The sequence below is a fragment of the Microcaecilia unicolor genome, chromosome 2 (assembly GCF_901765095.1).
Source record: "Microcaecilia unicolor chromosome 2, aMicUni1.1, whole genome shotgun sequence".
NCBI classification, from domain to species: Eukaryota; Metazoa; Chordata; class Amphibia; order Gymnophiona; family Siphonopidae; genus Microcaecilia; species Microcaecilia unicolor.
The window spans coordinates 628165737-628184819 of record NC_044032.1 but is presented as its reverse complement, the minus strand read 5'-3'; the positions used below and the strand labels follow the sequence as shown (position 1 = coordinate 628184819).

The 19083-nt window shown below is 46.1% G+C and overlaps 1 protein-coding gene across 1 annotated transcript in view; it reads right to left on the bottom strand.

The window, feature by feature from the left end:
- The window catches only part of RNF150 (ring finger protein 150), a 264735-nt gene that overhangs the window by 99922 nt on the left and 145730 nt on the right, over positions 1-19083 (bottom strand). The window lies entirely within an intron of this gene.

The following is a 19083-nucleotide window of genomic DNA, read 5'->3' as shown; positions in this document are numbered from 1 at the left end:
TTTTGGCACCTAACCACCTTCCCCATTCATGATACACTGACTACATAGTTTGTTACCTTTAGATTGTAAGCTCTCTTGAGCAGGGACTGTCCTTCCCCATGTTTTAACTTGTACAGCGCTGCGTAACCCTAGTAGCGCTATAGAAATGCTAAGTAGTAGTAGTAGTAGTAGACGCTAAAGTCTAGATTCTATATACGGTGCCTGAAAAATCTGTGTGGTAGAAAAAATACACCTATGTGTATTCTCTAAAGTATGCCTAAATTTTATAGAATAGGCTTCAATTTCCGCTCAGTATATAGAATACACCGAGTGCATCTCCATGCGACCAAATTTGATCGCATCTGTTTAGCTCAATATTTTACTTGGTGTAAATCCAGACGCCTAAATTAGGCGCAGATTGGGTGTATTCTATAACAATGCGCGTAGATTTTAGAAACACCCATGCGACTTAGAATTTAGGTGCATCGCGTTATAGAATGCACTTAGCAAGTTGTCGAAAATCTCAATTAATGCCAATTAGTGCTGAAAATTGCTTGTTAACATCCAATTAGCGCAGATTAGCTAGTTAACCAATTAAGGGTCCCATTTACTAAGCCACGCTGTAGGCACGCTAACGCTGGAGACACTCATAGGAAAATATAAACTCCGTATCTCCATGGTTCCGTCAATTTTTGAACGGAGTTTATATTTTCTGACTAATTGACCCTGACGCAGCTTAACGAAATGCTGGCCATCGTTGGTCACAGTCTGATTTCGATGTAGCTGGAAGAAAGAGACTAGAGACTATACAGCTAAGTAATTTAAGCTGTTACCTTTGATAACTTTCCGTCAGTTAAACTTTGCAACCAGTAGTTAAACTCGCCAGGGAGATTTTTTTGCCAATGATGAAACAGCCCTGCTCTTTCCGCTCTTAGCTGTGAGCTCCTTGAGGCTTTTTCCTCCCTATATACTATTTTCATCGCTTGCAGATAAAAATATAAAGAATCTTTTCTCATTAACATTGATGTGTGACTATTAATGCTGAAAATAGAAAACTGGCCATTTGTTTCCATTGTTCTGTTTTGGAAGTAGTGTTCTTTATATAACACACACAAGAGTGTGGTTAACTTATGACAGACACATGGCTAATTCTTATTCATTCTTCATGATGTTCTTCAGCCACGTATTTAATGGAATAAGTCACTAACTTGTTAGTCTCACTCACACAAGGAGTGACACGGGCTGCGCATACTGGAGCAGGACATGTTTATCCACTCCTACGCTAGCTAATATTACTACTTAACTACTACTACTTAACATTTCTAGAGCGCTACTAGGGTTACGCAGCGCTGTACAATTTAACAAAGAGAGACAGTCCCTGCTCAAAGAGCTTACAATCTAATAGATAAGAGTGAGACAAATATAGGACAATCAAGCCATTGTGACATCACTGATGAGGTTGGCTCTTAGGCATTGGTGGAATGAGGCATTATGACATCACAATCTCAGCTCTGGTTAAATCACTGCTATATGTAATACTACTACTACTACTACTACTTAACATTTCTAGAGCGCTACTAGGGTTACGCAGCGCTGTACAATTTAACAAAGAGAGACAGTCCCTGTTCAAAGAGCTTACAATCTAATAGACAAGTGAACGGTCGGTCCGATAGGGGCAGTCTGGATTCACTGAACGGTAAGGGTTAGGTGCCGAACGCAGCATTGAAGAGGTGGGCTTTAAGCAAAGACTTGAAGACGGGCAGGGAGGGGGCTTGGCGTAAGGGCTCAGGAAGGTTGTTCCAAGCATAGGGTGAGGCGAGGCAGAATATTATGTTTATCCACTCCTACGCTAGCTAATATTTAACCATCTCTCTGACCTCATGTGCAACTTTCTTTAAATTAGTCACCTTATGGCAACAGCTATTAGGGAACTGGAGGGTGGGGGGGGTTAGGATTGCCGGATATGCGGGAGTACAACCAGGCATGCCTCCTACGACATCTGTGGGACTGGCTCCTGGGCTCGACCACATACACGGATGTAGAATTGGAAAGGGCGTATTTCTTCCCGTGCATATGAACAATTTACTCCATGTTAAACGGCTAGGGCAGTTACCTGTTAGACTTAGAGAAAGCATGTTGCTGGGGCCGTTGAGGAAGGTGTGGCGGGAGCTACTGCAAAGGTGGGGACAAGACCCGGGTTCCAGTGTATTCCTTTCACTGGCTGGGAATGATGATTTCACCCCAGGCAGGGAAAATGCTGTGTTTCGTAGATTGCAGGAACAGGGCGTAGAGCTAATAGAGAGTTTTCTTCAAGAGGATGGTACCTTGATTTCATTGGCTGACTTCCAACAAAGATGTTCGGGGGGATTGGCGGTGCTCTTTGCCTATCAACAATTAGCACATTATGTGCGTAGCCTAGTGAAGGAGGGGTTGTCCCTTAGATTTGGGAGACAACTCAGGGAATTCATGGAGGGGGATGCATTGGGGCAGGTTTCAGTCTCCTGGTTCCGCAAAGAGTTAGAGAAAGGGCAACCAGAAAAGCAGGTATCAGAGGTGGCAGCGAGGTGGAGCGCGGAAGCGCAACAACAAATTTCTGAACATCATATAAAGCAAGCACTGATGGGTATACCGAAGGTGGTCTATAGTGCAGAACTGCAAGAGTGTCAGTTTAGAATTTTACACAGAGCGTACTTTTCCCCTAGAAGGGCTTTCCATGCTAAAGTAGTGTCTTCAGACAGCTGCCCGAAATGTAAACAGAACAGTGCAGCACTGGTGCATTGCCTATGGCAGTGTAGAGCTCTCAAAGCCTTCTGGTGGAAACTGGGCAGATACATGGAAGAGGTGCTGGGGTACCCAATTGCTCTCACCTTTGCGAAAATGATACTGGGTATCCCTGGGCAGTGGGGGGTTGGGACTCAAGGGGAGCGGATGTTTCTGAGCAAAGCATGCATAGTGGGGAAAAAGTGCATTCTCAACCACTGGGTGGTGGACGTGCCTCCCTCTCATTGGTACTAGAGGAACAGACTACATCAACTGATGCTTTGGGAGGCAAGAGGGGCACGCTTGACACCAAAGAGAAGGACACGGTTCCTAAGTATCTGGGGGAAATACATAAACAAGCTATCGCCCCGAGCGCATAGTCAAGTGCTCAACGGGCTGCCCTGAGGTTTGGAGGAAAATGGATGAGCACATGTACAAGAGACACATACAGGAAGGGGGAGGGGGAGGGATGTAGGGGGGTGAAGAACTCTAGTAAAAAAGAAAAAGCAAATCACATGGGACATGTAACTGTTTTGGATAGATGTTATAAACATTGATTGTAACATAGCAGGCTGGGTTCAGCAAACAGAAAATTGTGTATGTTGTACACGTTATTAGTGTAATTGCAGTTTCAATAAAAATGATTTAAACATAAATTAGTCACCTTATTTTCTCTTACTCTCTTACCTATCTGTATGCTCCATGCTTGCTTATAACTTGCACCAGTGTTTCCCAAACTGCGTGCTGCGACACCCTGGTGCGCCGCAGCAAACTCTCTGGGGTGCCGCAGCAAATCCTGACCTCCCTCCTGCTCGAATCGCTACTGCAGACAGCAATGGTAGAAAAACAACAACAAAAAAAGCGAGCACAGGGCTGCAGCAGCCTTCAAGCATGTGCTGTCAGGTCTGCTGGTCCTCTGCCCCCAGAACTGGAAGTTGACATCAGCGGGGGGCAGAGGACCAGCAGAGTCAACAGCATATGCCAGTGGTGTAGCTACGTGGGGCCAAGGGGGGCCTAGGCCCCGTAGATTTGGCCCTGGACCCCCCCCTCCCACCGTTGCCTGCCTTTGCTGGCGGGGGACCCCAACGTGCAGGACGTCAAAAACAGAAGGAAGCCTTTTGCGGGAAGAAGAGGACCTCGGCTGGCGGGGGTTGGGGTCCCCTGCCAGCAAAGGCAGGCGATGGCGGGTTGACGGCGGGAGGGAGGGTCGGCGGCAGGGGGGGGCAAAGTTGGTGGTGGCAGCAGCGGTGGGGTCAGCAATGGCGGGGGAGGGCAGCACCGGGGGGGGCTAAAATGTGTCCCCCTCACCTTGGGCTCTGGACCCCCCTTCCCGCCGAACTCTGGCTACGCCCCTGGCGTACGCCTAAAGGCTGCTGCAGCCCCGCACCTTTTTTTTTTTTGTCATGGCCACTGTGGACAGGGAGCAGAAGGTGTACGGGACTCGCAGAGGTGACTGCTAAGGAGGTTGGATGAAAACAGGAGACAGGATGAAGTCAAAAAAGTTAAAGCCAATAGGTCAGTCTCTGTTTCCCCTTCCCATTCAAAACCAAGCAAACCTATGAACTGCTGAATCCAAGTTGTCATTCTTTATTGTTGGTGGCGTTTTAAATTTAATCTCACTTATATTTTTAAACAATTGTAAAGCGCTGTGTACGACTGGTAGCGCTATAGAAGTGATTTATAGTAGTAGTAGTTGTGCAGTATACAGATGTACACAGAGGACGTATAATAACGGAATAACGTTTCATAGGTAGAGTAGTAATTTGTTTCTACAATCTGTGCCCTGAAAATGGTAGATACAAATCAAGGTCAGGTGTACATATAAAGTGGCGCATATCAGTTTATCTTGTTGGGCAGACTGGATGGTCCGTTCAGGTCTTTTTTCTGCCGTCACCTACTATGTTACTATGTATATCTACTATAATAAAACGCAGCTTCAACGTTCTGAGGACACTGACGTCACTGAAGTCACTCACACACCGGTTCGTGGTTTCATGGTGGTGAAGCCACACAACATCTTCATGCCCCGCCCTCGCGTCACACGTGATGACGTCGAGGGCGCAACACAAAAACAAGGCTAATTAATGCTCGGAGAGCAGTACTGCGTGTTTCCCTAATCCTCCCCTTCCAAAAAATCCCAGCCGCCCAGGACGTCCACATCAACCCGGCCCCTTTCCCCACTTAGCCCCGCCCCTTAGAAGTTACCACCCCGCCCGCGGTACCACACTCACCCTCAGCAACGTCCCTCCCCCCCGTCACCTCCCCTTCCCTTACGCCTGTCTCCCTGGTGGTCTAGAGGTACCTGTTCGGTGGGGGCAGGAAAGAAAGAGCCCCCTCTTTCCTGCCCGTAGCGGTGGTTGTAGCACCCTTGCTACATCATGTGGGAGTCCGGCTCTCGGCGTTTCAAAATGGCCGCCGACAGTTCACGCTGCATCGCGAGACTTCAACTCTCGGCGGCCATTTTGAAACACCGAGAGCCGGACTCCCACACGATGTAGCAAGGATGCTACCACCACCGCTACGGGCAGGAAAGAGGGGGCTCTTTCTTTCCTGCCCCCACCGAACAGGTACCTCTAGACCACCAGGGAGACATGCGTAAGGGGAGGGGAAGGGAGTCCCCTGCCCGCTAGCGCCCGTTTCATCACTGCCAGAAATGGGCCATTTTTACTAGTATGTTATAAATCATAATCAGTGTATCATTTGGAGGAGTTGGTTATAGGGACACCCTAGCACTGTTATATTTGTGCAGAGAAAAAGATGGAGGACCTGTGTGGGCGGGGGGGGGGGGGGGGGGGCAAAGATCAATGTAGCTGAGGAGGGGGGGTGTCTCGAAAAATTACTCGGACACGAAGGGTGCCGTGAACTGAAAACCTTTGGGAACCATTCCCTTACTCTGTCAATTAAAATGTTCTATTACGTATTGTGTTGACATTGTGCTTTGTACTGTTATTTGAATATTTTTACTGCTGTAATTGTCTGTTGCTCATGTTTGATTTATTCTTACTGCACACTGCTTTGAGTGAATTCCTTCAAAAAGACAGTACATAAATCCTAATAAATATAAAAATAAATAAATAATTGATGTCACATCACGTTAATACATTGTCTTTTTAAATAACGTGAGTCACACCGCTCTGGGCTTTAAGCCTTAGCGTTCCTAAGATGGTGCTGCATTGGTAACACGATGTGCAGTCGTGAGTACTGAGAGTTCCCCGATTGGGTTTCTAAAGTCAGAAATGATGTGAATTGCTTTCAGTGGCAATATCTTGGTTTTGCTTTTAACGTGTTGCAGCATGCAGTGATCTTTCTCAGAACCACCCCAGAAACCAGGTTGTTCACGCCGAAACACCATCCCGCTATCTGGGGGCGTCGGGAGCAAGAACTTTTTCTACAGCGTTGTGACTCTGGTGATTCGGTTAAGTATTTGAGTCGCTGGCTGTTGAGCTGATTTTACGTTGAATGTTTAAAGCAATAAAACAATGATAGGCATTTGAGGCAGACGATTAATACAATTGAGAGTGCTGCAGATCTGAAATAGCCTGGATTAACACCGCATGATACCTCTTTGCCATAAAAATAGCAACACTGTGCAGATTATATTACAAAGTTGTACTTTCAAGATATTTGCCACATTTTGTGCACTCTTATATTTTGTAGATCGTTTTCTGGCCACGGCAAAAAGTAGCCTTAGTGTGCGGGAAAGACTCGGGTAAAGGCACACTACGGCCACCTTTTTGACATGGCTTTCTAAAAGGGCCCCTAGGTATTTTAATCCATTTAATAGGTCTCTTTATTTTCTTTATCTGTGTTTCGTTTAAATGTATTTGTATCTTATTTGTTTTTAAGAACATTTGGATGGTGCATCATTATAAACTCATCGGTATTCCTTCCACTCCGAATATAAAGTACCAGTTGGAAAATATACAAAGCAGATCGTTGATAGATAAAAATGATTTTAATAATATACTAAAATATGCATACAGGCCGTGTTTCACCCTACTGGGTTGCTTCAGGGGCTACAAAACAAAATAATGTATATTAAATAATCATAATAAGAGCATAAAATTACAATTAAAATTAAAAAATTCAATCCAAATCCCACAGAATTAACATATATATGAAAAAACAGATAAATCAAAATATACATATATATATATAGTAAAATATCACATTAAAATAAGAAATAAAAGTATAAACATATCAGAATTCTCTTATGCGTGTAAATACAAACAAAAACTAAATGGAATGCATAAGACACCCACCTACTCAATGTTTCTCCACTATCAAAGGAGGGCTATTGTATGCATATTTTAGTATATTATTAAAATCATTTTTATCTATCAACGATCTGCTTTGTATATTTTCCATCTTGGAGTTTGCAGATCGTCTGCCCCTTTGTTTCCTTGGACCCTATAAAGTACCAGTGACATCTCAACTGTAGAAAACAAATGTATATACATAAAACTCACCCTCCCTCAACGTTCTATTGTCTGCTGACGTCACTGAAGCCAAGGTTCGTATGTTCGAAGCTCTGAAGCCACGAAAATCACAGTCTCTGGGCCCCGCCCTCGCGTCAAACGTTATGACGTTGAGGGCGGAGCAGATTCTCACCTCCAACGATCTGCTCAGGCCACAAACTCCGGATTTCCACACTGTAGCTCTGCTCCGCCCTCGCGTCAAAACGCGATGACGTCGAGGGCGGGGGCACGAAAACAGTCACCCACACAGAGCTACAACGGAAACAGCAGCGGTGCACGCCACGAACCAGGTAAAACCGCGACGAGCCATGCAGCCACGAAACCCTTGCTAAGCGCCCGTTTCACTGCGCTCAGAAACGGGCCTTTGTTTACTAGTTAATAAATAAATCTCAGAAATCAGCAACTTCCTCTACTTTCATTTTCAAGGTTTCAAACAGGAAACAAGCCCCTAAGTAAAACTAATGCACGCTCTGATCATCTTAACAAAAGTTAAGTCAAAAATATAAAAATATTGGTTTTAAAACTGGAACAATGCACAGTAAGACCATGCTTTTTTTTTCAGAGCCAGATTCAGTCTTGTTTTCAACACAAGAGACCTGTCTGCTAGCTGCAATCCGTCTTCTTAAAAAAAAATAAAAAATCTTTCAGAAGCCCTTTGGCTCAGTCATTAATTTCTGCTGCTCATTTCTGAACCTGAATACCGCTGTGTTTGATAACACTGGGGTCTGCTCACTTAGGGGGGGGGGGGGGGGGGGGGCTGGTAAGACAGATGCAAAAGTCTTGTATTAATAATTAGGAGCCCAAGACATTGGCAGTGAACTCAATTCATGCCTGGCCTCGTTAATTAAGAACACCTCTCTCTGTGGGTGGAAAAAGAAAAAAAAAATCTGAATCCAGCATCACTGAAATGTCCTTTGTGGAAAGCTATACATATGTCTGCAAAGTTGAATATACTGTAGTTAAAGAATTCTCACTGTCAAGCTACAGAAAAGATTATTATAATCCTTTCTCTATGATTGCACAGCATTTCCGTAAAGGAATATTTCCACGTGTTACTCCTCTCCATCTTGTTCCAGCCTCATATTATAACCTCTTCTTTTAGATCACAACGCGTGTGATGAGACTATATTTATATATTTGGATTAAGCTCAAGACCAATTGCATTTTCTGCTCTCGGAGGCCTTATAGCTGTAAAGTGCAATAGAACTGATGGGCCGATGATCAGAAGCAAAATCAGGCGCTAGAGGCTATTAGCGCCATACTAGCGCCTGCATTTGCTACTGCCCCATGATCAGAGCCCCCGAGCGAGTGAAAACGCGCTCGAGGGCTCTGAATGCAACTAGCATGCAAATGCATGATAAACATACTCCTCCTCAATTATCAGCGAGCAGCGTGACAAACATTGGCTTGCTGTCCGCGGCAAACCCTACGCCAGCTCAGAGCTGGTGTTAGGGTTTGCAGACCATTGGGGAGGAATGGTGAGCCTGTCCAGCTTTGCATGCTAGCAGGCCCTCCATTCCCCCCAATACAGCACCCCCCCCCCCCCACAGGAGCAGGAACCCCGCCCCCCACCACCACAAACCAACGACATGGAGGCAGTCCCCCTGACCCCCCCCCCCCCGATATAAGTTTGAGGGGGCTAGAGATTGAGCACACAACTTAATTAACAAGCCAATCATCACTGACAATTGGTACTTAACAAGCAATAAGTGGTACTAACTTCCTGTTTTCCTCAGGCAGCCGCAGTAAAGGGAAGAGGCGGGTGCTGGCAGCGGCAGGGCATGGGAATCGCTGCAGGGATTGGAAAGTCATCGTGACCAGCTAAAACGCTGTGGGGGGGGGGGGGGCTGATGGGCACCACAGCGTTTAGGACAAACTAATTTTTAGTGTGAGAAAAAAACACGAGCGCACCTTAGTCAAAGACCCCTCTTTGCTTTCTCAAGCCATGACAAGAAAAAATAAGTAGGAAATGATCAGACCAGGGCACTTTAACAGTCTCTTGGAATGAAAAAATACTAAGCTGATTAGATTAAAAAAAAATATATATATATAACTGTCAAAAGATCTAGTTGGAGAATTTCAAGCGTTAAGGTACCAAAATATGACAGACATTTTTGTCCAAATTAAGGCATCTCACTGACTCAGAAACTTTATCTCTTTCTTAATCGGTAGAAGAAGATAAAACTGCTTGAAAATCAAAAGAATAAAAATGTTATTTCTGGAAAGGCATTAGATATGAAAACTAAATTTTTCATTGTAGACTTCTAATTTTATTCATGTTTGCATTAAATGAACCAGTGACCTGCACTACTTTGTGTGTTGTGCCAATCTTGAATGCGGCATGTGGAGCACAAGATTCAACAACTGCCTTGAGGTATTCCAGTAATGTCAAACCTTAAAAATACCCCTTCTAGCTTGAAGATGTGGAATTATATGACAGAGTGAAAGAGGAAGGTCTGTCGTTTTGCAGATATCAACTACTGTTACTGGCCACTTATTCAATGGTGGACATCCTGCGGCCCACCACCGAATTTAATGCGGCCCTTGAGACCATGGGAAGTATACACAGAAAATGTTATATTATGTTATTGGAGATTTATCTTTTGCCAACTCTCTAAATTTAGATTCATGGTGAGGTACAACCAATATAAATGAGAAGCTGACAAGAGAACACACAAATGCAGAGAAAAAAAAATTATTATATGCAATCAGAAAATTAGGATCCCTGGATCTAGTGAATAGTTGTTTTCAAAGCTTTATGAAGTAAAAAAAAAAAAATAATTCCTCACTATACATAAATCACATGGGAGATTATTCCAATAACGAATAGCAAGAAAAAAAAAACGATTGAGCAAAAGCGGCCTTAAACCGTATGCTTGTAGTTGAAGGAAAAGCTAGAAGTAAGGAATTACATCTTCTAGAAGCTGTTCTGGATTTCAGTACTTTCACCATCTGCCACTTTCAAGGCACAAACTGACCAAGAACTTAACAGGGCTGCTGAGAGGGGGATCTGGGGGGGGGGGGGGGGGGGGGGAGAATTCCCTGGGCCTGGCCTCCAAGGGGGGGTCCTGTGCCGGGATTTCTCTTTATCTCCTGCTCCTGAAGAAAACTCTGGCACCAGGCCCACCTTGGAGGCTGGGGAGGAGCAGACACAGCGGGGCTTTGGTTTGGCTGGCAGGGGTTCCCCCTCAGCAGAAGAGGTCTTCCTTTAGCGCTGCTCTTCACTCTGCTGTATTGCCTGCCAAACGGCTGCTTTTCTCCTCAGGCCGCGCATGCTCGGTTTTGAAACAGAGCACACGTGACATGAGAGAAATAGAAGCCGCAGGGGGTAGGGCAGGCAATTGCAGCGGAGTGAAGAGCAGCACTGGAGGAAGACTTATTCTTTTGGGGCCTCGGGATCCCCACCAGCCAAGGTATTTGTAGCTGTGGCACAGAGGTGGGGGGGGGGGGGGTGATGATTCTAGTGGGGGCAGGCCAGGCTCATTCTACTGGTGGCCCTGAAACTTAAACACTAAACAAAGTGCCTTAAAAATGAACTGAGACTTTACAGGTAACTAACGCAGTACTCCAAGTAAAGGAACGGTCCAGCCGAGTTTTCCAGAATATTAACCTAGCGGCTGAGTTCTGAATCATGTGAATTCTAGGAAGTTGCTTAGAAGAAAGACTAAAATAATAGCGATAGGATTTTTAACTGCACAATAATCTTAAAATGATCTTCTAAAAAATAAGATCTCAGCAGCCGCAAATGTTTTAGTTTAAAGTAAATTATTTATTTGGATTTTGCTCACACTTTTTTCAGTAGTAGCTCACAGGGAGTTACATTCAGGTACCCTGGATGTTGCTCTGTCCCTGGAGGGCTCACAATCTAAATTTGTACCTGAGACAACGGAGGGTTAAGTCACTTGCCAAAGATATTACAAGGCGCAGCAGTGGGATTTAAACCAGCCACCTCTAGGTGTCAAGACGGGTGCTCTAACCACTAGGCCAACTCCTCCGTTAACCACAGGTTTGGCAATTTTAAATATTGTATTTTACAAATATTTTCAGAACAGCCACTCCAGTAGTTTGCTTTTACCATTTTTAGCTAAGTAAACAAACAAATATTTAGAACAGAAAGTTTATCGAGCTCTGTACATTTCTGGTTCCAACATTACATAATATTGCGGCCCTCTAGGGCAGTGGTTCCCAAACCTGGTCCTGGAGGCACCCCATCCAGTCATGTTTTTAGGATATCCAGAATGAATACTCATGAGAGAGATTTGCATGCACTGCCTCCACCGCATGCAAATCTGTCTCATGAATATTCATCATGGATATCCTAAAAACCTGACTGGCTGGGGTGACTCCAGGATCAGGTTTGGGAACCACTGCTCTAGGGGTAAGTAATGACATTCGTGCAGCCCTTTGTGTGTAAAAGTTGGCCACTCCTGCTACAGTGCTACTAGGCATATGCAGAACTATAGTCCAGAGGGAGTATAATTTGAACCGTCAGGAATGCGGCAGCAATGTAAAGAATTATTACAAGAGGTCTCTGGAAGGCAGAAACACAAGGAGCAGCAGTGCATGAGGGAGAGTGAGGAGCTGAGGACAACCAAACAGATGAAGGATTTTGGAAGGGTCACATACAGTGGCTTCAGAGTTTATTATTAATTTAGATACGCGACCCCCCCCCCCCCCTCCCGACTTTTGATGCTGCTAACCCTTATTCACTTGTTCAGAACCCTTACTTCTTTACTTCTTGCCACGCTATCCTCTTTTGGATTCCAAGGCCCTGTCCTCTCCTGGTTCTCCTCTTATCTCTCCCACCGCACCTTCAGGGTACACTCCCATGGATCTTCCTCCACTCCCATCCCACTATCTGTTGGAGTTCCCCAGGGATCGGTCCTTGGACCCCTTCTCTTCTCAATCTACACCTCTTCCCTGGGCTCGCTGATCTCGTCTCATGGTTTCCAGTATCATCTTTATGCTGATGACACTCAGCTATACCTCTCCACACCTGACATCACCGCGGTGACCCAGGCCAAGGTTTCGGCCTGTTTATCCGACATCGCGGCTTGGATGTCCAACCGCCACCTGAAGCTGAACATGTCCAAGACCGAGCTCCTCGTCTTTCCTCCCAAACCCACTTCTCCTCTTCCTCCACTCTCTATCTCTGTTGATAACACCCTCATCCTCCCCGTCCCATCTGCCCACAACCTCGGAGTCATCTTCGACTCCTCCCTCTCCTTCTCGGCGCATATCCAACAGACTGCCAAGACCTGTCGCCTCTTCCTCTTCAACATCAGCAAAATTCGCCCTTTCCTCTCTGAGCATACCACCAGAACTCTCGTCCACGCTCTCATTACCTCTCGCCTTGATTACTGCAACATACTCCTCACCGGCCTCCCACTCAGCCATCTATCCCCCCTTCAATCAGTTCAGCACGCTGCTGCACGTCTTATATTCCGCCAAAACCGATATACTCATATCACCCCTCTCCTCAAATCACTTCATTGGCTTCCGATCAGATATCGCATACAATTCAAGCTCCTCCTCCTTACCTACAAATGCACTCAGTCTGCGGCTCCTCACTATCTCTCCACCCTCATCTCCCCCTATGTTCCCGCCCGTAACCTCCGCTCACAGGACAAAGCCCTTCTCTCAGTACCCTTCTCCACCACTGCCAACTCCAGGCTCCGCTCATTCTGCCTTGCCTCACCCTATGCCTGGAACAATCTTCCTTTACCCATACGCCATGCCTCCTCCCTACCCATCTTCAAATCTCTGCTTAAAACTCACCTCTTCTACGCTGCCTTCGGTGCCTAACCGCTCGAGATAGATAGAATGCCCCAATCTATCCACCCTATCAGACTAACTGTTCACTCGTCCTCTAGATTGTTCACTTGTCCTTAGATTGTTCTCTTGTCTTTAGATTGTAAGCTCTTTGAGCAGGGACTGTCCTTCTATGTTTAAATTGTACAGCGCTGCGTAACCCTAGTAGCGCTTTAGAAATGCTAGTTAGTAGTAGTAATTTTATCATCCTCACTTTAATATTCCCTTATTTCTTGTTTGTCCTGTTTCTCTGTCCTAATTAGATTATAGGCTCTGTCGAGCAGGGACTGTCTCTTCATGTTCAAGTATACCGCGCTGCGTACGTCTAGTAGCGCTATAGAAATGATAAGTAGTAGTAGTAGTCTTTGGGATTCTGGAATCTTGCTACTCTTTGTCCTTATCCCTTATTTGTCCTGTTTGTCTGTCCTAATTAGATTGTAAGCTCTGTCGAGCAGGGACTGTCTCTTCATGTTCAAGTGTACCGCGCTGCGTACGTCTAGTAGTGCTATAGAAATGATAAGTAGTTGTAGTAATTTTGCTCACATCTGTTCCATCGGTAACTCAAGGTGAGTTATACTAGGTATTTTCCTGTCCCCAGAGGGTTTACAATCTAATTTTTAGTACATGAGGTAACTGAGGGGTAAGTAATTTGCCTAAGATAACAAGGAACAGCAAAGGGATTTGAACCAGCCTCCCCTGGATGTCAAGCCCGGTGCTCTAACCACTAGGCTAATCCTTCATTCCTACAGCAAACCCTGCAGATAGCAGGGACACACATTTCTTAGAAACAATGTGAAAATGTGAATGACGTTTCCTAGGTGTTTCATGGTGTTTTTAACCCAAAATGATTGGAAAGAATCAAAATTTTGGTTTTTCTCCTGTCCACAATAATGTGCATGCTATTAAACAATGCATGCTCTTGTGTACTAGACTACTACTACTATTAAACATTTCTATAGCGCTGCTAGACTTACGCAGCGCTGTACAAATCAACATGAAAAGCCAGTCCCTGCTCAACAGAGCTTACAATCTAAATTGGACAGACGAACAGACAGCTAGGGGTGAGGAAATTGCAGTGGTAGGGGTGATAAGTGAGGGTGTTCAGTAAGAGAGTCATGGTTAGGAGTCGAAAGCAGTAGCAAAGAGGTGGGCTTTAAGCCTAGACTTGAAGACAGCCAGAGACTGAGCCTGACGTACTGGCTCAGGGAGTCTATTCCAGCCATAGGGAGCAGCGAGATAGAAGGAACGGAGCCGGGAGTTAGCAGTGGGGGAGAAGGGGGACGACAGGAGACATTTACCCAGCGAACGGAGTTCACGGGGAGGAGTGTAGGGAGAGATGAGAGCGGAAAGGTACTGAGGAGCTGTGGAGTGGATGCACTTGTAGGTCAAAAGGAGAAGTTTGAACCGTATGCGGAAGCGGATAGGGAGCCAGTGAAGCGACTTGAGGAGAGGGCTAACGTGAGTATAGTGACTCTGGCGGAATATAAGATGCGCAGCAGAGTTTTGGACAGATTGAAGAGGAGATAGATGGCTGAGCGGGAGACCAGCGAGAAGCAAATTGCAGTAGTCTAGGCGAGAGGTGATAAGGGTGTGGGTAAGGGTTTTGGAAGCGTCCTTGGAGAGGAAAGGGCGAATTTTGTTAATATTATAGAGAAAGAAACATACTAGAGTGTATGTACTAATCAAAAAGAGGGCACACTATCGTGCACTAGCACACACTATTAATGATACTGCCCCCTGAAACAAAATTAACAGTTTTTAAAACTCCAAATAAATGGGAAAATCACATAACTGACGTGGAGGGGCATAATCAAATGGGGGCGCCCATCTCTAAGGACGTCCCGGCGAAGGGGCGGGGAAACTGCTATTATCGAAACAAGATGGGTGTCCATCTTTCGTTTCGATAATAGTCCGGGACGCCGAAATCTCAACATTTAGGTCGACCTTAGAGATGGTCGTCCCCGGTTTTCGGCCATAATGGAAACCGAGGACACCCATCTCAAAAACGACCAAATGCAAGGCATTTGGTCGTAGGAGGAGCCAGCATTCGTAGTGCACTGATCCCCCTGACATGCCAAGACACCAACTGGGCACCCTAGGGGGCACTGCAGTGGACTTCACAAATTGCTCCCAGGTGCATAGCTCCCTTACCTTCGGTGCTGAGCCCCCCAAATCCCCCCAAAACCCACTCCCCACAACTGTACACCACTACCATAGCCCTAAGGGGTGAAGGGGGGCACCTACATGTGGGTACAGTGGGTTTCGGGTGGGTTTTAAAGGGCTCACATTTACCAGCACAAGTGTAACAGGTAGGGAGGGGGGTGGGCCTGGGTCCGCCTGGCTGAAGTGCACTGCACCCACTAAAACTGCTCCAGGGACCTGCATACTGCTCTCATGGAGGTATGACATTTGAGGCTGGCAAAAAAAATTTTAATTTTTTTTTTTAGGGTGGGAGGGAGTTGGTGACCACTGGGGAAGTAAGGGGAGGTGATCCCCGATTCCCTCCGGTGGTCATCTGGTCAGTTTGGGCACCTTTTTGAGGCTTGGTCGTGAAAAACAATGGACCAAGTAAAGTCGACCAAATGCTCTTCAGGGACGCCCTTCTTTTTTCCATTATCGGCCGAAGACGCCCATCTCTTAAGCACGCCTCAGTCCCGCCTTCGCTTCGCCTCTGACACGCTCCCAGGAACTTTGGTCGTCCCTGCGATGGACAGTAGTTGAGGACGCCCAAAATCGGCTTTCGATTATGCCAGTTTTGGCGACCCTGAGAGAAGGACGCCCATCTCCCGATTTGTGTTGGAAGATGGGCGCCCTTCTCTTTCGAAAATGCCCCTGACAGGAAACTAAACAAAATGAACACTGTTAGCCTAACCAACCCTAGTGGATGAAGCAGTGTTGTACGTCAGTGCAAGAGAGAGAGAGAGAGAGAACCAGCATAGAAAAAGTGAAAATACCATTGTACAAGTTATTGGTGAGACCTCCTCTAAGTAGTGCATCTGGTTGTGGAGGCTGCATCACTATAAGGGACATTTTTTCTGTTAAAAAAAAGTGTGTGTAATCAAATTGTAATTTATTAATAATGAAACATAAGTATTGCCATACTGGGACAGACCAAAGACCCATCAAACCCAGCATCCTGTTTCCAACAGTGGCCAAACCAGGTTACAAATACCTGGCAAGATCCCAAAAAAAGTACAAAATAATTCAGTTACCTAAGTCATAAACTTTATTAGCGGCACGAAACAACCAATGCCTGAATAACAATGGAGAAAAGGGGGAGAAGAAAAAGGATAAACATCACATACCTTTAATGTATAAATAACAATGGACAAATACTTTTAGTAAAATGAAAATTTCTAGAACAAGTCAGAACAGAATGGTAAACTTACAAGTAATGTATGGGAGCATTTCCTTACAGAAAGGCCAACGGGAGATTCAAGAACTGGACAAGGTGCAGCTTTCCAAACCCGCCCTAGTGGAAACCTGACTGTCTGTGAGATCAGGACATCTACTGAATATGCATGAGACAAAATAGCATACTCTGGGAGGTCAATATTGAAAATGATTTAATCGGGCAGTTGAGGCTCCTGCCTGGTTAAATCGCACTGACCGGCCCTAGAGCACATATTCAGGTGTTTAACCTGAGAGTACAGCAGAATATCTACTCTGACCTCTGCGGCACTCTCTAGTTCAGAGCTACTCAATCCTGGTCCTTGAAATCCACAGGCAGCCCAGGTTTTTCAGGATATCCACAATGCATATGAAAGACATTTATATGCACTGCCTCCTTGGTATGCAAATCTCTCTCATGCGCTAGCATACCTAGGGCGGGGTGGTGGGGGGCGATCCACCCCGGGTGCCAGCAGCAGGGAGGGTGCACAGAGAAGGCGTGCGACTGTCGGCTCTACCGGTCCCCTGCCCCCTCTGATGTCAACTTCCTGTTCCAGGGCACAGGACAAGCAGAACCGTGCACCAGCTCTGCACACCCCCTCGCTTGGAAGAGGGGGGTGTGCTCCACCCAGGTGGGGGGTGCATGTATGCATTGCCTGGGGGTGTGCATACTTGCGCTGCTTTGGGGGGGGGGGGTGCTCTGCCCTGCCCTGGGTGGCATGTAAGGTAGGTACGCTGCTGCTCTCATGCATATTTCATTGTGAATATCCGGAAATCTTGGCCAGCCTATGGACTTTTGAGGACTTGAATTGAGTGGCCCTGCTCTAGTAGTGCAGCACGGGGGACCCAGAAGTTACCCAGGCACTGCCAATATATTCAGTGCCAGCCTCCACCTGAATTGTTATCCAGGTTCAAGCACCGAATGTCATCTGCCACCTGGATAACCTCCAGCAGCTAGGCAAGACCTGGATATTGATTTATTTATGACATTTATGTCCCGCATTAGCCCGAGTAGAACTCCTAACCCTTACTTCACTTGTTCAGTACCCATGTTTTATCATTCCCACCTTTGTAATTCCCTTATTTGTCCTGTTTGTCCAAATTAGATTGTAAGCTCTGTCGAGCAAGGACTGTCTCTTCATGTCCAGCAGCGCTATAGAAATGATAAGTAGCAGTACTAGTAGTAGGTTCAATGTGGCTTACATAACAGTTAGAAAAGCATGAACATGTTCAAAATATTTTAACAGAAAGTAAAATGCATCATATAATGTTAGACCAGTAAAAGTTGAGTTAGGAGCAGATGTAATTACATACTTGGGCCTCTTTTACAAAACCGCGCTACCGATTCTCGGTGTGGAAGACTATTCAGTTCCTATGGGATTCCTCTCATTTGCCACATGGGAATCACTAGCTCAGTTTTGTAAAAGAAGCCCTTAGTGATTTAGGCTAGATAATTGAAAATATGGAGGGCAAAGGTAAAGGGCTAGGATTAGCTGGAATAGACAGGAATAGTGGGAGGTGGGATGAGGTAAAAATTAATATTCAGTGCTGATGCCTGGATTAGGCCTGACACAACATCCAGGTCAAATTCTTCTTCTGGCAGTCAACGTCTTAAAAATTGCTGAGCACCACCAGCTGAATTTCAGGCTCTGGATTTTCAATGTATGCTCATTTATTTTATGCATATTTACTGTGGGTATCCCGAAAACCTGGCTGGCTGGCTGTGGGGTCCCCAGGACCTGTTTCAGAAGCTCTGCCCTACATGTACTACCTGTGATACTAATACAGCTATTCCCAACCCAGCTCCATTGGGTTTTCAGGATATTCACAAGATTTGCATGTACTGCCTCAAATGAATGCAAATCTAACTGAAAACCCGATGGGGCTAGGTGTGCCCCAAGGACTGGGTTGGGGAACGGCTGCTATAAGAGCTAAGAAAAATGCACGGTACATGCCTTCTGGGTTACTTTCTATCACATGTTTCTATTCCTATATGATCCATTTTCTATTTTCTCTGCTACTGATAGGACTATAATTGCTGTCAGAAAAGTCACAAAGAGGCTAATATCGTGGTGCATTATCAGGGCTCATCTTCTGCTCATTAGCACTACCTGTATATAATATGTAAACTGCTTTGATTGTAACCATAGAAAGGCAGTATATCAAATCCCATCCCCTTTCCCTATTTGAGATTCTACATGGCAGTGGCGTAGCTACATGGGGGCCTGGGCCCACGTAGATCTGGCCCTGGACCTTCTGCCGATGACCCTCTCAAACCCCCTCCCGCCATCAACCCACCGCCACCGTCGCCTACCTTTGCTGCCGGAAGAAGAGGACCTTGCAGCTGCCTCTCTGATGTAACTTCCTGTTTTGTCAGAGTCTTAGGCAGCCGCAGTAAAGGGAAGAGGGAGGAGGGTCCAGAGCCCGAGGTGAGGGGGCACATTTTAGCCCCCCCCCCGCCACTGACGACCCCCCCCCGCCGCCACCACCACCAACAACTTTGACCCCCCCCTGCCGATGACCCTCTTGACCCCCCCTCCCACCACCAACCCTCCCCCGCCAGCAAAGGTAGGTGACGGCGGCAGCGGGGGAGGGTTGGCAGTGGGAGGGGGGTTCGAGAGGGTCATCGGCAGGGGGGGGGAGTCAAAGTTGTTGTTGGTGGTGG